General features: G+C 44.1%; 1 protein-coding gene across 4 annotated transcripts in view; it reads right to left on the bottom strand.

Annotated features, from left to right (window-relative positions):
- Positions 1 to 26,963, bottom strand: part of DCDC2 (doublecortin domain containing 2) — a 165,929-nt gene that overhangs the window by 132,954 nt on the left and 6,012 nt on the right. The window lies entirely within an intron of this gene.

Here is a 26,963-nt window from a genome sequence, read left to right as displayed (position 1 = left end):
GGACAGACAGGGAACAGGTAAACCTAGAGAGTGCCATGTTCCGGAAGCTGAGAGAGAGGACCAGGTGTGCAGAGACGGATGAAGAGGGGGACAGGAAAAAATGCTCACTGAATTGGCCAACACAGATACCACTGGAGAGCTTGACGAGAGCATCCGGAGAGGAAAGCAAGACACGGGCTTCTACTGAAGAGTTCAGGGCTTGCAAAGGGGGTAAAGAAGCGGAGAGGGCTCTTGCTGCTTGGTATTATCAGCGTCGGTAGGAAACACGGCAAGTTTAGGACACGTTCCTTACTATTCATACCAGTATCTATATCTGCTAAAGCCGGGACATGTAGAAGGCATTTAGAACAGGGAAGAAAGAATCTCCAGCTTCCCTGGAAACACAGAAGCAGCTCAACTCAAGAAGCCGACCAAGGGAGACTTTGGGGATCACACAATTGTGAGCCTCACATATGTGTGGTCATAAAATAGGCAGATGCTAAGCCCGACCTCAAGAAGACACACGGGACCTTGTTGGCCAGAAGAGGCACAGAGGAGGTCACCTGGGCAACAGAGAGGGAAGAATGAGTCCCAGAAAAGCAAACCATCACATCTGCACCAGGCTCATCTGATAAAACTGGTTAAAACTGGAGAATTCGTGCTAAATTACTATCCTACTTTTCTCTTTCCAAAGGGATTTCTTGAAGCATTTCAACAGACCGGAGAAACACATGCCAAAATACTGCCAAATTCAGAGTGCTTTAAGAAAATCGAAACTCCTGCATGTACCTGAGATGAATTAAATACCATTCTCTCAATGCGAGGAACTGTATGGAAAAACTATGTTACTGATAACATTAAATTAATAGAATAGTTCTTCAAAACTCTGTGGAATTTCATATCCGGAGGTCTAATATGGGCTGTGTGTGCCCTTTGGCACTGAATTTCTCACATTTATCCTGAGAGAATAATTCAGAAGTAGGAAAAAACTATATAACTTAAAGATGTTAAGTAGAATATTACAGAGCAAATAGAAATTATCCAAAAATAACTGTAATGGATTGCATCAATAAAAGTATATATTAACTATCAAAAACGATGACAAACACCATGTAAATGTGAAAAATATAAGAGAAACAATATAAGTAAAATACAGTGAATAACATAAGGTATGCATAAAATGTATGTAAGATACGTATAAAATTTGTGTAAGATGTATTCTGTGATTACAATGCTATGCATAAGTAGATAAAAGACAGACGTATGTATGGAGAAAAAGTGGAAGAGAATTTACAAAAATGAAATCCAACTGTTTCAGTGACAGTCCCAGGGAAAATACAGTTTTCACTAAATTGTTTTTTACTTATTCTAAACTAGTATTTTGATCATTTTTAAGCTGCGATTTTAAAAATTAATTTTAGCAAGGTGGTACCTGTGCATGAATAAACAAACAAAGTCCAAAAACAAACCAAAGTGAGCATACTGGCGGTTTAGTATATGGTAAAATTGGGATCTCAAATCACGGGGGCAGAGACAGATTTTCAATAAATGATACTGAGAACTGGGTAACCCTGCTGTCTTGGGAGAAAGATAAAATTACATCTACACCGCGCACCGTAGACAGGACATCACCTTAGTCAAGTGCTCAAAACAAGTATCGCTAACGAGAAGGCGTATAACCATCATGTACTCTAAATGTACAAAACAAGAGGGCTAGTTGTCCCATGAAAATAAAAGCTTTCCTCCCCACCTCTTCTCAGAGGATTTACTTTAGAAAACCTGCACTTGCAAGTACTTTCTCCTGTCTTTGAAACGTACGCGAAACGTTTCTAAAGATTAGGTACCCTTTAGTCCACTTCATGTCCCAAGTCCTTCTCAGGTACCAAGAATGTCAACATCAAGCCACACAGCACCACTATTTCCCGGTTTCAGGTAGGTGGACAGGAGCCTAAATTCTCTGGGCACTTTGCTCCAAGTTGCAAAACTACCTCCTATTATAAAGATAGCTTGGTTTTCTTCTGAGTAAAGCCAACGAGCTCACACAGATTGGTCACCCCAATTACCAGGTGAATTTAGGATGAACCATGTGTGACAAATTGTGCTCTCAAGTCCTCTGCTTAAAGACCAGTTATTTTTGATCTTCAAAATGTGTGTGAGGGCCTGCATCTGCCTGGGTATATGAAAGAGTCAGATTTCCTTCTGTCTTTGCAATCTCTGGCCCGTGATACACATCGTATCCTGGTTTAATGCATATTCAATAATATTAGTGCTTTCTTTCTCTACTACCTTTGTGGAGAGGATTTCTGGATTAAAAAGAGATTTGGGATTTTTTTGTGGGTTTTTTTTAATATTTATTTATTTTTGAGAGAGAGAGAGAGAGCAGGGGTGGGGCAGAGAGAGAGGGAGACAGAGAATCTCAAGCAGGCTCCGCACTGTCAGTGCTGAGCCAGACGCAGGGCTTGAACCCACGAACCATGAGATCATGACCCGAGCTGAAATCAAGAGCTGGGTGCTCAACCGACTGAGTCACCCAGGTGATGGGTGCCCCAGAAATGTTTGCTTTTAAATATATTTCTCCAGCAGTACCCACTGATACGCACTGAGCGGGCACAACCTCAACTCAATCACAAGAAAACATCAGGCAAACCCAGACGGAAGGACATTCTACAAGATAACTGACCTTCAAAGTGTTCAAGGTCATGAAAAATGGAGGAACAGTACCAGGTTAGTAGAAAGTAAAGAGACATAATAACAACTAAATGCAGTGGGGGCTCCTGGATTGGATCTTGGACCAGAAAAAAAAAAAGACATCAGCGTCAAAACTAACAAAATTTACATAAAATCTGTAAAAGAGGAGACTGTATCCATTTTAAATTCCTGCTGTCAATAACTATACTATGGTCGTGTAAGGTGTTAACAAAGGAAGCCAGATGCAGTAAAGCATATAAAAGATTCTCTGTATTATTTGGCAACTTTTGTCTAAAACAACTTCAAAATAGAAAGCTAAACAAATGTAGTGTTTAATACTCCTTATCATAACTAAAAATCTAACATATAGTAGGCCTCCCCCACCCTGTCTGCACCTCCCCTGCCCGGTCCTCCCCCAATCATCGGCCACAACTCTGCATTTAAAATGTAACAGAAAGTAAAAATAAATACCTTTTGAGAAAACCAACAATAGCCTCCATTTGTACTCAGACTAAGTTTAAGCATCTGTCATGTGATTACATTTGGTTTTCGGCCTAGTTTCAGAGAAAGCTGACCCTCTTATCACTTTGTTAAGCCAAGAGACAAGTGAAAAGAAGAAAAAAAAAATAGCCAAGCTATATCTGACATGAAATTACTTATTTCTGGCACTCCTAAATCAGGGAAGAAAGTACAGGTACTCCCCCAAAGATCAGTCAGGTCATGGGTTTGGTCACCAATATGCAAAGCAGCTTACAAACAATGGTTTGTCTGAACCAGTGAACCTAGCTTAATTGGAAATATATTTGCATTCCCTTAGGGTAGAGCTAGGTCAAAAGAACCTCACTGTTGTATCAAAACTGCACCACCCAGGAGGTCAAAGCACATGATGTCCATGAAGGTACAGTGAGGATTTTTTTCTTAATTAAAAGCATTTAAAAAATCTCAAGAAGTCACAGTTCAAAATGATCACTGGCCCAGTGATGCCCCCTTTTATGTAATTAGCCCACTGTGAGCTTACCTCCTGCCCACCTGAATGAGATACCTTCACCTAAGAACAGAAGATTAATGACAGGGCAACTCTTTTAAGGAAAACGCAGGAAGAAATAAACTCTGTATTTGGCCCATTAAAGACCTAAGATTTGTTAAAAAAAAAAAAAGTTGATGATACTTTGTTACTTTGTGTCTCACTCATGAATCATCGTCACTTGCCACTTTTTCATATTTCTGTCCCTTCTCCATCTGGATTGCCTGGGTGAAGGTGGCTCATTGAAGAGCCTGGGCACTTTGGCATCTAAAATATGTTTGACGGAATCAAAGAAGACAACAGACAGAAGAGTTTCACAGCAAATACAACTGAGGGAGGCCAAGTTCTTCTCACTCCCAGTCTGCCGCCGATCCCAGGGAAAGCCTAGGAACCAGGGGGTCCCTGGAGTGAACCTCACCTCGTGGGATAATCCCAAACCAGCATCTCCAGAGCTGCCTGGTCCACACCCAACACCCCACCAAACACCACTTCCTCCCAAACCGCCCCCTTTTCTTTCCAGATAACAGCTCTCGCAGGCCACCATCTTTGATTACTGCAGGAACAGCTTTTGCATCACTGCAAACAGGCGGCTCAGGAGGTCCTCCCGGGGACAGGAAAAGCAGTGTGGCATGTAGGGTCCTCTGCTTCTATTGCACCCTCTGGAGAAACTCTGGAAGTCTTGATGCCTTAACCAACTAGCCATCTTGGAAGGGTAATTAACTTGGACCTTCCCACCCACCTGCGAAGACAGGGGGACATTGTGCCCTCCACGCTGAGAGCTAATTAACTGTCCCTCACATGTCACACCAGAGGCCATTTCTGCAAGGCTGTTGTACAAAGAGCAAATTAAAGATTTCAGTTACATCAGCACCGCGTCCTTGTCCGGGAGTTTTCAACAAATGTGTTCCACAAAATCGTCTACAATCCCAAGCAGGTGGTATGTATTTTTATTAGTTTTATTAGTTTTAAATAACTTTATTATTTTTTATAAATAATTTTTTTTATAAATTATAAATTATAAATTTTTATAAATTAAGTTTTATTAATTTTATTAGTTTTATTAGTTTATTAGTTTTATTAGTTTTAAAAATAAATTAGTGGGGGCGCCTGGGTGGCTCAGTCAGTTGAGTGTCCAACTGATTTCTGCTCAGATCGTGATCCTAGGGTCATGGGATCAACCTCCGCACTGAGCTCTGTGCTGAGTGTGGAGCCTGCTTGAGATCCTCTCTCTTTCTCTCTAAAAAATTAATTAAAAATAAAAATAAATTGGGGCGCCTGGGTGGCGCAGTCGGTTAAGCGGCCGACTTCAGCCAGGTCACGATCTCGCGGTCCATGAGTTCGAGCCCCGCGTCGGGCTCTGGGCTGATGGCTCAGAGCCTGGAGCCTGTTTCCGATTCTGTGTCTCCCTCTCTCTCTGTCCCTCCCCTGTTCATGCTGTGTCTCTCTCTGTCCCAAAAATAAATAAACGTTGAAAAAAAAATTTTTTTTTAAAAAATAAATAAAAATAAATTAGTGGAGAACATTTTTCTGTCTCTCTCCTCTGTCATCACTTTCTCAGACCACAATAGGGTATATTCCTTAGCATAATAGCAAGGTTTTCAAAAAACAAATGCATACCTTTAAGGGTCAGATGAGTCCCATTTATTTCACCATGTCTCTGATTTTTAAATAAAAGTGAGAGGACCAAAAGCTGTTTTCAGTCACACAACCTCACCATTCTTATTACCACATATTTCCTGCCATTATTTCTGGCCTCCTTCTCCCACTCCCATTGTTGAATCCCAGACCAGAAACCAGTATAATTTTTCTGTAATGCCATCCTATGTGGGAACCTCATATGAGAGTTAAAATTATTGATCAGGTTTCACAGGAAATTCCAAATAAAGGAAGGAAGGGAGGGAGGGAGGGAAGAAGGAAGGAAGGGAAGAAAGGAAGCAAGGAAGAAGGAAGAAAAAGGAAGGAAGGATGAAGGTAGGGAGGAAGAAAGGGAGGAAAGAAGGGGAAAGGAAGGAAAGGAGGAGGAAGGGAGGGGAAAGGAAGGAGGAAGAAAGGGAGGAAGGAAAAAAAGAAAAGAAAATTTCTGCTCTGACCAAATGAATTGAAGAAGCATATGTACCTATACATAATTTGCAATTTTGTTAGTAAGCACACCTACACAAAATCTCCAATTCTCTCTATTGATGGAAAAAAGAAGGGACACAGATAATCAAAACACTGGCTAATCCAAGAGTCATTTAAAATTAAAACTCATTAAAATCAGCATTTACGATGTATTTACTATCTCCCTTTTCAGCTCAAGCTAATGTTTAAACAAGTCTTCCTTTTTAGAACATATCAACCACCAAAAGAAAATCCCCTCAAATGCTTCCATGATAGTAGAAAATCAGTCCAAATTTTAAAGGGTACTATGAACGATCCATAAAAAAAAAAAAATTGCACAAAGATTATTAAGAGTTGGTGGATGTGGGCTGCCAGGGTGGCTCAGCCGGTGAAGCATCTGACTCTTGGTTTTGGCTTGGGTCATGATCTTGTGGTGGTGGGATCAAGCCCTGCATCAGGCTCTGCCCTCACAGCACAGAGACTGCTTGGGATTCTCTCCACCCACCCCCACTCTGCCTCTCCCCTGCTCATGCTGTCTCTCAAAATAGATAAACCTAAAAAAATTTTTTTTCAAGAAAACATAGAAAAGAAGCCATAGTTTATCTAGCATGTGATAAGCAAAACAATACCCACTAGTGGCCATAATCAAAAAAACTAAGAATGAAAAACAAAAACAAACCACAAGAAGGTATGAAGAGCTCCCACTTCCAGCCTCATTTAACCCGCAGCATCCTGCACTGTGGTTATAATGTTTGTTGACTGCTGTCTCCCCAGACCTCACGCCGTGAGCCCAGGGATGCTCTATCACACCCGGTGCATCCAGTGCCTGGTGCCCTGCCAGCCACAGCAGCAAACACCTGCGGAGCCGTCCACACAGCCGTCCACGGGCCACAAACAAGCCAGCCAGGCCTCCTGGACTAGCAGAGCTCACAAGTAACCGAGCACGATGTGTAGCCCAGGTTAGGAAAGGTAAGGTTTATACCGCATCACTAATTCACAGTTGAGGAAACCGAGGACACGAGGCAACCCAGGCCAGGACCTTGGACTACTAATCCTGAGATCCTTTGACGTGACACAAGCATTTTGTTTTCGTTTCTACTGACGCTGTCTTTATTGACCCACTAACTCGAGACCAGTCCATGGTAACATCTTCAGAGTCTTCAGCGTGTAATGGGTCTGAATCTCACATATATGTAATTAGCTTCCACCGCCGCAATCCACTTGTAATCCATCTTCTAATGTTATAAACTTGTAATAAAGAAATGGGGTGTTTCTAGTAAACAAAATGAATATTCTTTAAATACGGAATTTTTGAAAGCCTAGTCTCTATGCTAACGGGTCTTTCCCCTTGAATTTATTAGTCTCGCTTAATATGTATCTAGCTCGATTTACACTTTATTTTTTTATATTTATTTATTTTTGAGAGAGATGGAGACAACAAACATAAGAGGGGGAGGGCTAGAGGGAGAGGGGAACAGAGGATCTGAAGTGGGCTCCATGCTGACAGCAGAGAGCCAGATGTGGGGCTTGAACTCATGAACCTTGAGATCATGACCCGAGCTGAAGTTTAGATGCTTAACCAACTAAGCCACCCAGGTGCCCCTCGATTTACACGTTAATGACCACCATCGGTTGCTCTCCAACAGATGGCTAAAATGCCACGCACAAGAAAATGAGATCTAGATGAATGTTCTTCCCTTTCAAGGAAGATGATGTAGACTACTTTTCTGATCAAAGGATAAATTCCCTGACGATGAACAAAAATGGTGTGCGTGTGTCAAAAGATGTCTAGTACACGGGATTTGTTCAAGAACCACAGAGGAATACTTTCTCTGTATATACAGAAGCTCTCCTGCTCGGGTCACAGGGTAATTCTAAATCCCCTGCCTATTGGCACGGAGTTGTCGGCAACTGAGGATTTTAAAGTGGATTCCCCTGTGTAGATTTACCTTTGCAGTTAGCTGATCTCCAGGTAAGGGAGGGCTTAGATTCCTGTAAAGCACACCATAAGGGATACAAAACTGGCTGTGCTCTGGACATGCAAATAAATATGCAATGCTTGCAAATTCGACGAACTGAGGCCACAACTTCTATCTGAACATCTCTGGGCACAGGGGGAGTTTACAGAGTCTGAACGTCCCAGGAATCGTGAATCACTGCTCTGAGGACAGGTTATAGCCAGGGGTCATTTCTATCAAGGGAATAGAATACCCTTGATCTAGAATACCCTAGAATACCCCAAAGGTCTGTTGAACAAACAAGTGACCGTGGCAGCCATGATTCTGCGTCCTTGCTCCTGGATTCTTATCTCATCCTCAGTATGTCTACTGAACTACTACTAATTTTTTAAGACCAAGCCCCTGTCCAAAGTGTCCTCTCTCTGATCCCCTTGCTATACAATCTTAATCACATTCCCCTCGGAACACTCATCAACTTTGGCTTACCTGTGATGCACTTACCACAGGTAGGACTGTCACTTGTACGCATGTCTATTATTCTTGCTTAAAAAAGGATAATCCCTGGACAATAGGGACCACATATTTTTCATTTTTCACCCAGTTCAGCAGCTAGCACATGGCAGATGTCCACTTAATGTTTCTTAATAACTGAGCGCCAAGACAGATAAAACTTTTGTCCAGTTTCCAATGAGGAAACTACTTTAGAGCCTACAATTGGGATTAAAACCCAGGCCTGTCTGGTTCCAAAATTCACGTTCTTTCCTCCATGCCATCTCTCCAGGATAAACAATGCTAACCTGAGACATTCACATAAAAACACACGGCCTTGGCGCCTGGGTGGCTCAGTCGGTTAGGCGTCTGACTTCGGCTCAGGTCATGATCTCGCGGTTCGTGAGTTCGAGCCCCGCGTCAGGCTCTGTGCTAACGGCTCAGAGCCTGGAGCCTGTTTCAGATTCTGTGTCTCCCTCTCTCTCTCTGACCCTGCCCCGTTCATGCTCTGTCTCTCTCTGTCTCAAAAATAAATAAATGTTAAAAAAAAATTTTTAAAAAAACAAAAAAAAAAAACAAAAAAACACACGGCCATTCCCTTACTGATGGAAGCATACAAATTAAGGCCTGGAGACATAATTCAGGGTAGATATGCTTTGTTACCCAGAACGTACGTAGATGGGGAGTAAGCCGGGAGACGTGCAAAATTAAAAAATGACGTAACTGAAGGAGAAAGCTTGTTCTCCTTTTCTCCTTTGAGAAAGCTCGAAGAATCCTTATTCCCTTCACCCAAAGATAGATTTCTTGGAAAGTCTTTACCAACTTTATTCTCCTGAGCATAAAGCATCATATTAAGAAAAAATCAGTGAAACCTTTTATCAACTTAGGTTTGTGGAAACACTCGTTGGACACAATGACCACTGCATTTCTGCTTCCCTTCCACTCCTCATCTTTGCCCTGCAATCACAAAACGAAAAAGGTGGCGACTTGGAACCACGGAGATGCTGGATGGAGGAGGCAGCTCAGGCAGCACTCTGCAGCAGCCGCCTAACTCCCAAACAGAACGCGAGATGAAGGAGGGAGTCCTTCCAGCGGCCCCCAGGTTGGAAGCAATCTATTCCCATGCTTGACCTAGGTTTTTACCAGCGGTCCAGCTCAGTTGGCGCTTTAATTACATTCAGGACAAATAATGCAAGGCACCAAAGCCACGACACAAAATCAGCCCCAGGTGAAATACTGAATCTTCCCCACACTAATCTGTTGTCCACCAGCGTCTGTATTCATAACGCCAAATTGAAGACGTGAATGAATAAAATGGAGAGGGGTTCCTTGTACTCAAATTTCCACGCTGTGTTCCTTTCCATTTAATTGTAGTGCTCACCTAATCTGAAATACCGAAGGGGGGGAAAAAAGCTCATTTATTAAAGAAAGCAAAGTCTCACCCGCTTCTCCTGGATATGGAGAAAAAACAGCTGCATTAACCTTCCAATGAAAAAGGACACTTCAACCAGTCTCAGTCCCTGATCAAGTCTTCAGCAAACATATTACCAGGGACAGTGGAATTCATTATTTTTTTTAAAAGAAGTTCCACTACACATGCTTCAGAATTACTGTACCCCAATTAGCAAGAATCATAAGCTAGAAGCCGGTTTTGTTTGCGAGGACAGGGGAGTCAATTCCTGGCTGATCCCTCCCGGTATTGCTTTCAGCACTCAGAATAGCTGTGTTTGGCTGGCTTGTTGTTGCAATTAGGTTTCCAGGTTACCGACAACCAAACAACCCTGGGCTGAATATAACTTCTGGACGTGCTTTTTAAGACTCCAAAACCTGCCATATGCATCAACAGATAACTATTGCCTTTAATCAGGATGGACGACTGAGCATATATAAATTGGTAATATTTTAAATCCAACACTTTTTATTGGATATCATGACAATTTTCTGAACATGGGTGCAGATTTAGGGACATACAGAGGACCGTCGGGTCAGCATGGGATTATCAAGGGTTACCTAATCGCCATTCACTCATTCATTCATTCAAGTGATTTCATTCATTCATTTTGGCCAATTGTAATTTGTTTTTATGTTACCTAAAATTTTTACTCATGGTGTTTCACTTCTTTTTCTATTCTAATCATTAACTCATGTCAACTTCAAAGACCACTTGCTGGAATGACATGGAGTACTTTTGGCCAAAATTAACATGTAAATAAAACTGTTATTAAGAAATAAAACTTGGGGCGCCTGGGTGGCGCAGTCGGTTAAGCGTCCGACTTCAGCCAGGTCACGATCTTGCGGTCTGTGAGTTCGAGCCCCGCGTCGGGCTCTGGGCTGATGGCTCAGAGCCTGGAGCCTGTTTCCGATTCTGTGTCTCCCTCTCTCTCTGCCCTTCCCCCATTCATGCTCTGTCTCTCTCTGTCCCAAAAATAAATAAACGTTGAAAAAAAAAATTAAAAAAAAAAAAAAAAGAAATAAAACTCAGCTGGGGGGGAGGGGAGTCAACAATGCTTGTACTTGGCCAAAAGAATTGCATTTAATCAAGACATCATGGCATATAGATATTTTTAACTTTAAAAACAAGGCACAGGACACACTGCAAAGAGATGAAGTGAGAAGGTGCCTTAAGTTTTTGTGTTTTTTTAAATCATGTTTAATAAGCACAGTAAAGGTTAGAAGAGAAACATGCAAACAGCTTAAAGATCAATGAATAAAGTAAGGGAGAAAATGAAGAAAAGTTGGAAGAGATTAAGATAAATTTGGATGGAGATATCCAAAATGCTGAATACATATGAACAAAGGAGAGAAAAAAAATACTTGGAAAAAAAGTAAATGTGGTCTGATAAAAAATTAATTAAGCAAAAAAATTATTAAATAATTATGTTTAGAATTATTCTTTCTCTTTTTTTAATGTTTATTTATTTATCTGACATAGAGAACATACAGGAGAGGGGCAGAGAAAGAGGGAGGGAGGGGGAGGGAGGGAGGGAGGGAGGGAGGGGGGGAGAGAGAGAGAGAGAGAGAGAGAGAGAGAGAGAGAGAGAGAGAGAGAATCCCAAGCAGGCTCCACACCATCAGCACAGAGACCGACGCAGGGTTCAAACCCATGAACCTTGAGATCGTGACCTGAGCCGCAATCAAGAGTCGTACACTTAACCGACTGAGCCATCCAGGCACCCCAACATTTCTCTATTTCTTAGATGTAAATACATCTATTTGGACAGGATAAAAATATTTAGATATATTGAGAATTATCTAAATGCTTTCAAATATTTTTGCCATAATCACATGAAGTCCCTCTTTTGGATGAATGTTCAAATTTAGCAGATTAAATTGTACATGTTAATAATATGTTTCTACTCAGTTGTAGTGACAAATTGTATTTCGGGAGATCAAATTAAATGGTTCCTTCATGTTCTCTGCCCTGTACTGGCAATACTCTACAGGAAAAAGTTCCCAGGACAGTGTGGCGCTTCTTTGGGAACCAGAAAACCAACAATGAGAACGTGTTTATGGAATGGAATAAACCATACATATAGTATAACTAGTTCTGGAAGCAATTAAGTGAAAAAATCAATTCTTCAGTATGCTAAAAGAGAGAGAGAGAGAGAGAGAGGAGAGCCTGTGGGCTAATTCACAAAGTTATCACCAAATCTATTGACCCCTGAAGGTAGGCCATTAATCATACCTAAATGTTGTAAGCAAAAGAAATTTTCAGTGTGGCAGACTATCTTTTCCAAAAATGGCCACAAAAATTTATCTGGCCCACTTCTTTTGCTAGAATCTTGCCACTCTCCACCAAGAGATAAAGTCTATTTCCCCTCCCGGAAATCCCAGACAGGGCCTTGGACCAACTGGAAGATAAGAATGTAATGGAAGTGACTCTGAGTCTTTCTCCCGCTCTCCCTGTCCCCTCCTCCTCCACCTCTTCCTTTTCTTCTCTCTCCCTTTCTCTCTTTCTCTCCTTCTCCTCCCCATCTGTCTCTCTTCCTCTCCCTCTTTCCCTCTCTCCCCCCTTCTCTGTCATCTCTCCCTGTCCCCTCCTCCTCCACCTGTTCCTTCTCTTCTCTCTCCCTCTCCTCCCCATCTCTCTCTCCCCCTCCCTTTCCCTCTCTCTCCTTCTCTGTCCTTTCTCTCTCTGTCCCTTCCTCCTCCACCTCTTCTTCTCTCTCCCTCTCTCCCTTTCTCTCTTCTCTCCCTCTTTCCCTCTCTCCCCCTTCTCTCTCTGTCCTCTCTCTGTCCTCCTCTCCCTCATCTTCTTGTTCATCTTCATCATCACCTTCTTCTTCCTGTTCACTGTGGCCATCGCCTCCTCCTCTTCCTTCATCATCTTCGTCTTCCTCCTCTTCATCATCTTTATCGCTTTCTTCTCCATCATCTTCATCGTCATCATCACCTTCTCCTTCCTCTTCTCCTCCTTCTTTTTCTTCTGTCTCCCCACCTCACTGCCTCCCTCCCGCTCTCTCCACACTTGCCCCTGGAACCCCACCACCATACCGTGAAGATGCTCTGTCTTGCCCACACGGAGAGACCGCACGAGACCGGGCAGGTGAGGGGGGAATGAACGCCCAGCAGATGACCAACAGCAGCCGCCACTCATGTGCCTGAACAAGCCTTCAAAGGACTCCAGGGTGCAAGGGTCCAGTCTTCAGCCTGGACTCAGCCAGTCTTCAGCCTCTCGGACATCGTGAGGCCAAGAAAAGTATCTCTGCAGTGCCCTCCCTCCCTGAGTTCCCAACACACAGGACCCATAAGCAAACTACATCATTGTTTTCCATGACTAAGTTTTGACGTTGAAGAACAATTCCAAGATTCAGTCGCACAAAGAAGTTAACCGTGTGTTATTTTATGTGCTGATGTATTTCCTTTTTCACCTACCACTTGTCAAGCCCTTACTCTGTGGTCACCACCGTCAGAAGGAGCGAGAAATAGCACGCTGCACGCATACAGGGTTTGTAGTTGACAGAGCGTTCGCGTTTACGTTGTCCCCTTCTGGCCACAGCCTGTAGACACAGCCAATGTGATTTCTTATTCCGCTTACCAGCTACTCAACTCACAGGGCCTTTACTGACCTTCTTAGGAGAAGGTACGATAATTTCCACGTTGCAGATGAAGAATGTGAGGCCCACAGAGATCAAGTGCGTTACACTTTGAGACCTTGGGCAAGGCAAATGCAATTTGTGTCCCGCACGTGATGCCCTCCCTACTCCCTTCCTCGGATCCTGAAGGTCACTCTGTCTGCCTGGTTACCTGGCAGCTGTCACTCAAAACATCTGGTCAGAAACGGCTAAAGAAACCAAATGGCCCTCTGACAGTAAACGTGATGACAATTAAAAATTCACGCATGGTTCTTGGTTCAATGTCTCCTCCTCTACCTCTTCACACCCTGTAGTAAATTTCCATGTGAAAGTCTCTTAGACTTCCTGTGGGAGCTGTTAGTACACATGCCAAAGCCACTTCGAGGGCTGTATTGGAAACATTCAGCATAAATATCCTGTCCTATAGGGAATATTAGCAAAGGTCAAAAAAAAAAGAAAAAGTCAATTGAGAATATACCTAAAATAATTCTAGGTTTTGTGACTAATGGTAACTGGTTAAGGAATATTAAAGATAAAGGGGTGCCTGGGTGGCTTTATTTCGGCTCAGGTCACGATCTCACGGTCTGTGAGTTTGAGCCCCGCGTCGGGCTCTGTGCTGACAGCTCAGAGCCTGAAGCCTGCTTCGGATTCTGTGTCTCCCTCTCTCTCTGCCCCTCCCCTGCCCATGCTCTGTCTCTCTCCCTCTGCCCCTCCTCCCCTCCCAAAATAAATAAACATTTTTTTGAAAAAAGGATATTAAGGATATTAAAAGGAAATTGTGCCCCTCTTCTGGATTCACTTCCAAACTTGAGGCTTCTTTGTGTGTCTTCTCTTTCCTATCATCGGTAAATCAAAGTATAAAAAATAAATAAGGCCCTTCACCCTCTCGATGCCCCTTCAAAACCAACAGGGGGCACAGTTCGTGCCCCGTCACCGTGAGCTCTGCAGGCCCAGGTCTTGGTCACCAGTGTCTTCCTCTGCAAAATGGAAATACTGACAACCCTACTGCATAAGGATTAAATTCTCTCTCTCTCTCTCTCTCTCTCTCTCTCCACTCCCTCCCCCCCCCCCCCCCCCCCCCCCCCCCCCCCCCCCCGCTCCCTGCCCAGTGTGGGTCTCTGGTTTTATTAAACTTCCAACACTTGGGTTGGCTTGATATCCAAACAGTTAAGACTTCAAATACTTCTGACAGTCACGGTTATCAAACAACAAACAAAGCGTTCTCCCTGTCGCCACAAAGGGGACTCTATCGGCCCAGTGATGATAGAACCATCTATCCCGCTGCCGGGGCCAGAAATCCCACAGCCACCCCACTGATCTCCCCTCGTTATTCCCACACCCAACCAGCCACTAGGCCCTGCCTCTCAAGTCTGGTCCCTCCACCATCCCCTCAGCCTCGCGCCCCGTGAGCCCCACGTTCCTCCCCACTAAGTGGTCTCTGGGCTCCAGCCTTGCTGTGACAGTGAAAGTCACCATGCCAGCTCCCTGCTGAACCCTTTCTGGAACTTCCAACGGTTTTAGGAGAAAGTCAAAACTCCTTCAAAAAAACCTTTTCTTGGGGTGCCTGGATGGCTCAGTCGGTTAAGCATCTGACTTGGGCTCAGGTCATGATCTCACTGTCAGAGTCTGGAGCCTGCTTCAGATTCTGTGTCTCCCTCTCTCTCTCTCTCTCTGCTCCTCCCCCACTCATGTTCTATCTCTCTTTCTCTCCCTCTCGAAAGTAAACATTAAAAAAAATTTTTTTTAAATAAAATAAATACTGGGGAGCCTGGGTGGCTCAGTCGGTTGAGCTTCCGACTTCGGCTCAGGTCATGACCTCACAGTCTGTGAGTTCAAGCCCCACATCGAGCTCTGTGCTGACAGCTCAGAGCCTGGAGCCTGCTTCGGAGTCTCTGTGTGTCTCTCTCTCTGACCCTCCCCCATCCATCCTCTGTCTCTGTCTCAAAAATAAAACATTAAAAAAAAATTTTTAAATAAAATAAATAAATAAATAAATTTCTTAAAAATTTTTTTAACATTTATTTATTTTTGAGACAGAGAGAGAACATAAGCAGGGGAGGGGCAGGGAGAGAGAGAGAGAGAGAGAGCCAGAATCCCAAGCAGGCTCTGTGCTACAAACCCACGAACCATGAGATCATGACCTGAGCCAAAATCAAGAGTCAGTTGCTTCAGCAACTGAACCACCCAGGCGCCCCACCTTTAAAATCCCTTTATGGCTGGGTCCTCTGGTCTGTCACACATCTCCACCCGGGCACCTTCCCATTCTTCAGCCAAACACAGTTTGTGTGAGTTTGTGAACAATGCCCTATGTTGTCTCATCTGCAGATGCTCACCCACGCTGTTGCGTGTGCAGGGACCTCTTCCTCCCCTGCTGGCCTGCCTGACACCCCCTCATCCCTTTGGGGCTCAACTTACACGCCATTTCTTCCAGGAGGCTTTCCAGGATTGCCCCGGCTCTGGGAGCTGCCCCTCCAGGCCCCCGTACCACCTGTGCCACAGGCTTCGTTATACGGCTTGTCTGCCTCCACTAAACAGTGAACTTCATGAAGGCCGTGCCCTTGCCTGGCTTCCTTGCTGCTGTAAATCCAATTAGCATGATGCCTGGTGCTCAAAACTTTTTTTTTATGAAAAAAAATTGTGGTATTAATTTTTTACTACCAAAAAGAGCCATAAACTTGTGATTCGTGTCATTCCCTTAAGCTCCAAACCCTCCTACATGAAAGATGGCCTAAAATAATGGCTCAGACACAGAGCACTTCATCTCCAGACTGCCCTACCCCAAGCTATCTGCTTTAATTCTGCAGAACGGCTTTGGTGGAGCGCACAAAGACCGCCATTAGCATTCCTAATTCCACCTGTATACTCAGAGTCGTCTCACGGTGTCTGGGACACACAAGTGAAACCGACACTGCCACAGGTTAAAATGCACACATCGAGCCCAAACGGTCTTTCTATGAATGAATGCATTTATGAGAAGCACTGGGCATGTGCTGTTGATACCAAATTTGACGCCCACGATTCCACTACCTTTGTACCAGAAGGCAGAGCAAAGAGAATTCCCAGAGGGGGAACCACAATCTGAACATGGTTATATGGAAACGAGTGAATTAGAGAAGTGGGGAGGGAAGGAGAGTTTAGAAATAAATTACAGGGTCACCTGGGTGGCTCAATGGTTGAGCATCCGACTCTTGTTTTGGCTCAGGTCATGCTCCCAGGCTTGTGGGATCGAGCCCCGCATCAGACTCTGTGCCGAGCGTGGAGCCTGCCTGGGATTCTCTCTCTCTCCCCCCCCTCTGCCCCTCCTCTGTCTCAAAATAAGTAAACAAGCTTTAATTTAAAAAAAGAAAGAAAACAAACTACAGTCATGAGTAAAAATGCTGAAAGTTTCCAGTGACAAATGACATCGCCTTCTCTTCACTATATACATAACTATGTACACCCATTTACATAGACCAATAGGTGAGAAGAGCCAGAGTTAATCAATACTATTGATAAAATAATTGACACAGGAATAGCACAAGGGAACAGCAACCTGACCAGGAGAAGCACCAGCCAGCAGAAAGGTAATTTAATTCAATTTCCACATACTCTTTGAGTAAATTAAGTATCAGCCAATTGAGCATTCATGAGAAACACGATATCCAGCTCCAAAAGCCATACTAAAGGAATCCCTCTTCGGGAGGCAGGTGCTGAGCCTAGCCAGCTCAGTCAGAGGAGTATGAGGACTCTTGATCTCGGGGGTTGTGAGTTCCAGCCCCATGTCCAGTGTAGGGATTACTTGAAAATAAATTTTTTTAAAAAAGAATCTCTTTTTATAGTAATACGTACATACATACATATATACATATGCATACATATACATACATATATATACACATATACATACATATACATACATATATATACATGTATATGTATATATATACATATACATATACATATATATACATATATATCTATATATATACATATATATATATATATATAGAAACAGTAATACAGATAATAAACATATAATTTTAAATTGATATTTACAATCACTCTTTTAATCCAGTTTTTAAAAGCAGCTGTGGGAGAGCCCATACTAGCTAATGCAAAACTTGTAGCACTGGAAATTGAGTTATCTGTTTCTAGAAAAACAGGTTGTGAATATGGAGTTTTTACCAATTAACATACACTCTACAAAGTACAAGTTGGGTGATTATCAGGTGACTTGTTTCACAGAAATTTCTAAAAGTCAGCAGCAGAGTTACATTAGGACGCATAATTGGAGGGGCCCCCCGGGGTGGCCCAGTCGGTTCAGCATCCGATTTCAGCTCAGGTCATGATCTCACACTTTGTGGGTTCAGGCCCCACGTCGGGCTCTGTGCTGACAGCTAGGAGCCTGGAGCCTGCTTCCGATTCTGTGTCTCCCTCGCTCTCTGCCCCTTCCCTGCTCATGCTCGGTCTCTCTCTTCTCTCAAAAATAAATAAATGTTAAAAAATAAATCTGAAAAAGATGGCCATGGAAGTCCATAAATCTCTGAAACTCAATAATACTTACTGCTACAAGGTGAGAAAAAAAATACAAAGCGGCATAGACTGCCATAAGAAATTTCCTGGACAGAATGCTCTGGGTTAAACATTAGACACTGCAAATATACCAAGTAATTTAGTTTTCACTCTCCCACCATCCCTTACCACTGAGAGCTTTGCCCCCAGCTAGCAGGTGGGCTGAAATAAACCTTGTTCCAACAAACCAAACATCCAAACTATGTAATCATGGGATGACATCTGAGCTTGATGTGGCTGGCTGCTTATAAAGGAGTCTTTCACAATGATAAACGGGAATTTTCATTGTTGACTAAGCCAGACACTTGCATACTTCCTGCTGAAATCAACCAAATGCAAATAAACAGCCCTATCTTTAACAAAAAAAAAAAACAAAACAAAACACTTCTATCCACTCATTGTGAAGTACACTGAAATCTGTTCCTTTGTATAAAAGGATAAGACTAGCATATTAGCCTGTTACCTACCTACTAGACAGAGACCTTAAAAGTTGTTTTTTCAGTACCGCGATACAGGTAAGCCACGTTACATGTAGGTTCTCACCCGCGTCTTAACCAGCACTGCACTCGAGAAGGCAGGGTGATGCTTCAGGTTCAGTCTGGGGCCAGGGACTTAGCAGAACCAAAAGACCCATGGGTCCAAGCACAAACCCCTAGCTTCACTAGCATGGCATTCTTCCCATTCTATTCCACCAGCAAAAGTCCAAGGATTTATTGCTACTCTACACAACTCTGGATCTTTGAAACAAAGTTTTTACAAGTAGCGCATATAAAAGTAAAATGGGAACAGTAAACACAGAAAATTTGTTCTAAATTAAAGCGAAATAAAATTTTAAATTAGACCTACACCGATGAAGCTTCAATATCATAACCAAAAATCAATGTTATGATCACAGATGATGTTACATGCCTGTTTCTTAGTACCGATTACTCTGGATTTCACTTCTATTATTCTTCTAACGTATCACCCTCTTGGCTTTTCTTTTAGGGACTTAAATAGTGTGTGGGAAAAATCTGAAACATCGATCTGTATAGTGAGTGGAAAAAATCTGAAACATCGATCTGGATGGTTGCTGCATTGGTCGAGGATGTTAGGCTACCTTCAGTTCTAAATACAAAAGCCACACTCCAAATCAGGAATATTCTCCAAAACCTTTACTTTCACGATGTTGCTTCAAATTTTGTTGCTTTTTTCAAAAATTCTGACTGGAAGTGCCAGTGCCATCACAGCACTGCATGCTTATTTACAACGAAGAACTCCCTGAAATGAGAGATCCTGGCACACGGCACCAGCATAGGTCGCTGCCAGTCACTCGCGCAGCTCTCTCCCACATACTGCCTGCTCCGTGGAGGGGGTGTGACAGCCCAAGCACCTGGTCTTCCCAGGCTTCCCAGGAAGCCTCCCACGAAGCCCTGGATTCAAGGGCATTTTGAAACTCAAGTCAACCTCAATCCAGCTCCGCCATCTTGGTTATGCAACTGAAATATGCAAGTGGGAAGAACTGGGTTCATAATTAGAAATGGACAGAAAGGAGACAGGACTTTCAATAAGTGGTTAGTAGTCTTCACCAATGTTGTGGTTTGTTGGGTTTTTTTTTAAGTTTTCTTGCAATCAATCTGACCCAAACTCTTCAACCCTCACGTTATAATTTTGGCTCTCCCTTTTTGGTAACCAGCTGTGATGGAGAAGAGCTAGTCACCATATTCTTTGTAGGTACCGAAGCCAATTATTGACTAGGTCTGAGTAAATCATTTTATCCCCTCGGAGTAACAACCTCTGGTATTGTTTCAATTTTTTTATTCTTTCTGGTGTAGCTTAGCTCTTCAGACACTTTCTAGAGTCTTCCTACAACATTACCTTGTTGTACTTTATGATTGGCACCTGGCAAACGTCTTTTTATGTCCATATGGCTGGAGTCTAGCCCACTGCCTGGCTCTTGACAAATAGTCTTGAGAGAATGTGAAATCGCACATGAGCAGTAATCAATAAATGGCTGGGCATGATTCATTTGTCTACCTTGGCTATCTTTGGCTATTTATTTGGTCATCATTTCCCTATGATTCCTGCCTTATGGAAATCATCATGCTTTCATCCTGAATAGTCCCTTTGACCTTTCCAGACAACTCCAAAAGCTCCTCTTGGTAAGTGTACAACTGAAAGCTTGGCACGCTTCGACAGAACTTGAAAATCTCATCCTGTGTGTGTCTGAGTCCCATGCGGTGTCAAGAACAAGAAGTTTTTCTCTGTTCAATAGGTTTTGCTGTTTAGTGGGGACTTACATGAAATGTCTTACTGAGAATAGTTTGATACCTCATCCAAATGGTATTTTTAAACATACACACTTGGTTAGGAATTTATTTTATGAGATACTTTTTCTGTTTTCCTCTCAAAAGGTTGATAATTATTTTGTAAATGTTCATTATATTCTTGTGCTTGCTTACAATAGCTTATTACTAGAAATTTTAAAATGATACATGTTCTAATTCACATGTCTTATGCTTTCACATTCAATTTCCTAAAATCATGTCTAAATGCCAGCTGAAGAAGGGGTGCCTGGGTAGTCAGTTAAGCGTCGACTCTTAGTTTCAGCTCAGGTCATGATCTCAGGGTTCATGGGATGGAGCCCCACGCCGGGCTCTGTGCTGACAGTGAGGAGCCTGCTTGGGGTTCTCTCTCCCCCTCTCTCTGCCCCTCCCCCAACTGCATGAGCATTCTCTCTCTCTTTCTCTCTCTCCCCCTCTCAAAATAAATACATAAACTTAAAAAAAATTAAGTACCACATAGACAGAATACAAAATACTTGGAATAAATGTCATGATTCATGCTAATAGACCAACTAACCAACTAATAGACCAACCTTTCAGCTTTTGATCAGAGCTGATTAGGGTTATTAACAGACAGTTTTCATTAGACCAATATTTTCCAGATTGACATAAACACATGTCTCTCTTGTTCAAACACACACAGCTCAATACTGAGAAAAAGGTAACACAAGAAAGTGTGAAAGAAAAATGAAATATAGCCAGTTGTGCTTTAATAGAAAACTGTGTCTTCATAGAGCCTTGGCAAGGTCAGAGTCACCATGACCATGATGGGAACTAGCTATCCTTGGAAAAAAATGCCTCTTACTTAGCAGTTGCCTCAGAGAAGTGGGGGAAGGGGGGAAATAAAAGACCGGGGAGGGGCTTCAATTACTGTGGAAAGAACTCACTGAAGTGGGCTTTATCTTCTTTGATTCCTCATTAAATCAGCAAACCTGTCTACCATAATCTGGAAATCTTTCCCTAAGTTAAAGAAATATTTAGGACTTTAACTATTTAGTCATTCCCCCTTTGAACCCAGAATTCCCAGGCTAACGATTAGTGAGTTAAACCACAGAGCCCCATGCCTTCCCCACAGTATGGTTAATAATTACACCCAATTTAATGTCTAGAATCCCATTTCCAACCAAGAGCCTTTAAGTAGCAAATTTCATAGTATGTTTCATTAGAGAGTATGCATTAATGATTAAGCTGAGATATGAAGTTTTAAAGGTTATATTCAAAACCTTAAAGACGTGCACCAGAGTAGCTGACCTGAAGGGCAGACAACCCCCATTATCACAAACTTGTCAGAGGAGCTAAAGCTTTGATGTTCCAGAAAACTCTCTCCCTACTTCTCCTCCTCTCCAAGGTGCTCCTGCAAGGGTTCCTCCCCACTAGGAAGACACAAGGTTTACTCAAATTCTGCATAATTGAACAGTCTAAAGATGAGGGACACATACTCAGGAGGATTCAACCTGACGGCTTATCCAACAAGGAGGCTCCCATCTCTCTGGAAAGGCATTCACTGGGATCTTCTCTCAGATTTGAATCTCCAGATTTCTTTTTAAGGCTCCACCTCTCAGAACTACAGACGGCACACTCATTCCTGGATAGATCATATAGAATGAGGCGAGCGTGACCTCTGCCTGTCACTGCACATGTCCTGGCACCTCCACTAGCAGATGAGAAAGAACAGATAAAAGAAGAAGAAAACCAAACCGATCCTTGATTTTTTTTTAAATATAAATGTGAGGAAGGGGGTAAAAATGATCTTTTCTGAGGACTCTGAGAACACACATGAACAGTATTCAAGAAAATAAAATAAAACTCCAAGTTCTTCTGTATTAGGCATCGATAGAAACTTTCACTGGGGGTTGAGAAGAGCCCACAGAGGGAGACTCCCACAGAGGAAGCCAACAAGGAAGGTCAAAGACCAGAGCCTGAACTGGAACATGAGACCAAGGTACCTTTAAGAATGAGGAAGTTTGGGGATGCCTGGGTGGTTCAGTCGGTTACCCCTGGGTGGTTCAGTTCGGCTCAAGTCATGATCTCACGGTTCGGGGGTTCGAGCCCTGTGTCTGGCTCTGTGCTGACCGCTCAGAGCCTGGAGCCTGCTTCCTTCGGATTCTGTGTCTCCCTCTCTCTCTGCCCCTCCCCCACTCATCTCTTTCTCTGTCTCTCAAAAATAAATTTAAAAACATTCAAAAAGTTAAAAAAAAAAAAAAGGACAAGGAAGTCTGATATTCAGTGCAAAAACTGTTTAGCCCACCAAACAAGGGACCCCCCCGCCCCCCCACCAACCAGGGAAATGTACAAGTTCTTCAACAAAGATCACTGTCTACGGAGTTAAAGTCAACCACAGCAAGCAAGAGAAGCTAAAGAGCGTCCAGTCCATGAGGACAGGGGCCCTGCGGCTTGGCTGGTGGGTCAGCAGCACACCGCCTGGCACACAGCGGGCACACAATCAATCCTGGCTACTTGAATAACGTTCATTTACTACGGCTCCAAATTACACTCCAGAGAAAATTAATGTGTCTTAGGACACAAACAAAGGTTTACCTGCAACTAACTTTATCCCTGAAACAAAATCGCAATAGATGGTCGCTGGTAAGACCTTTTAGCCATTAGCAACATCCCACTCACGTGCGAAGTGAGGCACGCAGGAGGCACGCAGGAGGCACGAGACGCCTCCCTTAACTGTTGATAAGGAGTATGCGGACTGTAGGGAATTACAACCATTACCGGCGCATTTCTGCCGGGTTCGGCGCAGAACCCGCAGACCTCCCGGAGACTCACAACCGAACGCGCAGCTCTGACACACACACACAGCCGAGCCTAAGCAGCTAGAACAGGAACCCACCTGCGGTCCCACAAAACCGCATTCATTGACTTGGTGCAGCAAGGGGCGGCCCTTGGAGAAAGCGCAGGGAGGCTGAGAGTCCGAGGAGGTGTCTCAGGGAAGCAGATTCAGTTCTGGATGGATCGCGGTCTGGAGGTGAGATGAGGAGAAGCGGAGAATAACGCGGGGGTGGTGATGAGGGGAAGGCGGTTCAGCGACTCGAGATCCCCAGGAAAATACGGGCACCGCAAAGCAGGTCTGGAAGGTCGGCGGTAAAAGGGCGGGAATCACTGAAAGAGGGGTCCTTTTGGCATCTTACGGCTGCCGCACAGCACAACTGTGGGAGAAGCCACATCGTGCGCTCACTTTGTGGCCGGCTTGCCGTGGGTCCGCTCTCTTCTATCCCCGGTTGACTTCCACTCTTTCAGTGGGAGACACGCTGTGCCTCTTACACGGACGGGAGCATTAAATAATCTCCCTTAATCAAGTTGTAGGAAGAGACGTTCTCAAAACCTTAAGAGAAGCAGGTGGAAAAGAAACGACCCTGACCCATAACCCTAAACCTAGCACCTGCAACTCGACAGTCCTCCCAGCAAACCTCTAGCCCAGCACCCGGGCCCTGGGTAACAATGGTGGGTTTGCTCCCCAGTCCTCTCCCCTGGACCCCAAATCCCCCAAAAGAAAGAGCAGGGAAGTCTTCACTTCTGCCTGGACACCCCCCCCAACCGGCCCCCAGCATAGCACCTGTGTTCTGTAGCCATTTGTCTGCTAGTCCCCTCCTATATAACGTACACCAAGGCCTCCCACACAGTAACACAGCGTGACATTAAGAATGTCACAATCTAAAGGATGCCACTACATGGGTGAAATACAGCACAGGACGACTGGAACGATCTACAACACTATGTCAAAGAAGGAAGCTTCCACTGGAAGGGCTCATGAATGGCTTTGTCACAACAGGATGGAGTCAAAAGCACTTAAACAGCTCAACACACGACACGAACAGGACTGAATCCCTAACAAATGAAATCGCTTATCAGGCGGTACTAGAGATGTTTGTATATCCGTCTTTTCGGTAAGACTGTTGTTCCTCAGGGTGAGGGGTTACGCAGGTCTTCTTGAGTTTTGCACCCCACCCCACCCCCCAGCGCTCTGCCCACCATGCTGCTCGGTATCGGCATCCAGTCCCGTGAAAGCAAAGCAGTTATTGGAAAAGTAAGAAAAAGCTCATTTGGGTAAAGCAAAAAGGCAAGAGCACAGTGCAGGCTGGTAAGGAAGAGACAAAAGGTGTCCCGGATGCAGACCAGAGGCTTCTAGCACTGGAGGACAGAGGACTCCTCTGCTTAGGTGACAGAGGAAAGAGAGACACTGGTGAGTTGACTTGGAACGTGGACACATCACAAGAGATCTGTACCTGGGCTGAGAGGAGGGGAGAAGGAAGCAAGGAGAAGATGGGGAATGTAAATAAGAGATACGCTACCAAGGTCCTCAGTGGCTGAGGACTGGGGGCAAGAGTACAAGCAGAGTCCAGGAGCTTTCGTTACCCAGGTATTAGTAAAAACAAGACCTGCATGTAGGGAGGCATTAGAAGTCTGTTCTGAGCCCACAGTGCTATCTCACCTTGGAGCAGGTGCAAACCACCACACAGCCACCCTGTCATTTTCTAATTCCTACCTCCTTTTTCTTCCCCTTTCTTCCTGTTTCACCCCCACTTCCTCCTGCTGCCCTAAGTGTTGGCTGAATAAGACCATGGACTTCTTCGGGGTTAGCAGAAGAGGTCCATTAGAGGTCTGCCTCTCTCCGCCCCAGTGATATGGCCACCAAGAACAGGCCTGGCTGTCCTGTCAGTGTCTCTTCAAAGATGAGCCTCGTGGAACAGAAAAGCAATGACAGAAACCACAAAAGGACTTCCAATGTCAAGATGACCTGTACCTTCTTGTTACCGTGACCTGCGGTCAGCAAGTGGATACCATGGTGTCTGAATTCTGAACTATCTAAAGAGCACCCAGGTCATATCATGGACGTGGGTGAGGACGCTCTGGGAGAAGGGAAGGAGTGCCACTAACTCCCAGCGCCTGCTGCCTGGGCTTCCTGCCATGTGTGCAAATGGAACCACGGTGGCTAGGACACAGTGCTACACATCCAACTGAACTACAAGGGTCTTCCTAGAGTACCACGTACCGGGAATTCCTAGAACCAATATGTTTTAAGCAATTGTGATAACTGAATCATGTGCATTAGTGTCATGGCCTTTATTACGTACCCAACCCAGACAACTCTAACAGTATGACATGACCTCAGACTTGAGGGAAATGCCCCCAATTCCGATAAGCAATTTGACTCACCCTTCATACTGGGACATCTTTGAATGAGCATTGAAACGTCTCCCCTTTGAAACTGTTCGCTACCCTCCGGTACTAGGTATTCATATTCTGGACCGACTTCAAGGATTCTGTGAACCCCTCCCTGTGGTTGGGAATAAGACAGGCTATCTTCCTCCAAAGAACAGGGGTCACCAATAGACTTTAACATAGTGTGCAAGCTTTTCTCCAAAGACACGAATGTTGAATGGAATCACCCCCTTAGAGCAAGAAAACAGCATCTACAATTTTTGTGAAAGGCCAGTGTCTATTGATAGTCTGTTGTCAAATTCTGAACATAGATCATCCTCTAACTTTCCCACTTGTTGAATTCTAAAAGTTTGACTGTATATTGGCTATGGAAAAGAGAGAGGTACTTCCCCACAGTAGGAACTACACACGTGATAGGCTCTCAGAACAACTCACAAGAGCTTGCGTGTTACCTCAAAACAACAGTAAGAACACTGTAGAACCAACTGTTGAAGCGATACCTTTACAGGAAAGTACATTCACGGTTCCCTTTGGTGGGGGGGGGCCAGGAACAGAAAACTCTCCCTTTCTGGCAATGAAAGTAGGGACTCCCCTTGCTCAAAGCAGGTGTTGAGGGTGGTCATGGTGTGGACTTTGGGAAGGAAGGTCTCTGTGTTGAAGATGAGGCTGGGAATGCATAGTACAGTGGATGAAGACATACTCATCCAGACCAGGAAGGTGGGCGGGGGAGGACAGAAGTGGGGCAGAGGGCCCAGGGAAACAAGTGGAAGGGAGGACTTGGGTAGTCCACGAGCACAGACACGCTGTTTCTCGCCACCTCTCCCAACTCCTCTGCAAACCCAAATTTCTGCTCCTTCTTCCTCTTTATCCCCTCTGGAAGTCTTTGTGGGTTATTAGCACAGCAGGGTCCATGCAGCAAGAAGAAAGAAGCGGAGGGAGTCACCAGTTAGAAACAGAATGAAAGAGGGGCGCCTGGGTGGCGCAGTCGGTTAAGCATCCGACTTCAGCCAGGTCACGATCTTACGGTCCGTGAGTTCGAGCCCCGCGTCAGGCTCTGGGCTGATGGCTCTGTTTCCGATTCTGTGTCTCCCTCTCTCTCTGCCCCTCCCCCGTTCATGCTCTGTCTCTCTCTGTCCCAAAAATAAATAAACGTTGAAAAAAAAAAAAGAAACAGAATGAAAGAGATACAGTCTCCTGGCTGAAGGGAAGGGGTGAGTTTCTCACAGGGAAGATGTGCATTGCTAGATCAGTCTGGTCTGTGTGGCTGGGGCACAGACCTTGCTAAAGAGAAAAGAGCAGCCACTGCTCCAAAGTGCAAGAACAATTAGAAGTTAAGTTAATGAGAATCCTGGTGAATGCTTCCCTTATTAAGGACAATCGTTTTTTAAAAAGCATATTAGAAAGATTCATTGCACACCTGTTGCACTTTGCCAGGCACAACGTCTTCATCGGAGACCCAGAATCCAGAGCAAATAGATGCTCGTTTTTAAAGAATTCACACATCTCACATTCTAGCCCAGAAATTCAGCCTTGGTCACCAATTTCAAGCAAGGCAGCCTACTTTGAACGGTCGTGAATCCTTCAAACAAAATTACACCCAGAACCA

The sequence above is a fragment of the Felis catus genome, chromosome B2 (assembly GCF_018350175.1).
Source record: "Felis catus isolate Fca126 chromosome B2, F.catus_Fca126_mat1.0, whole genome shotgun sequence".
NCBI lineage: Eukaryota > Metazoa > Chordata > Mammalia > Carnivora > Felidae > Felis > Felis catus.
This window is presented reverse-complemented; position numbering and strand designations above follow the sequence as displayed.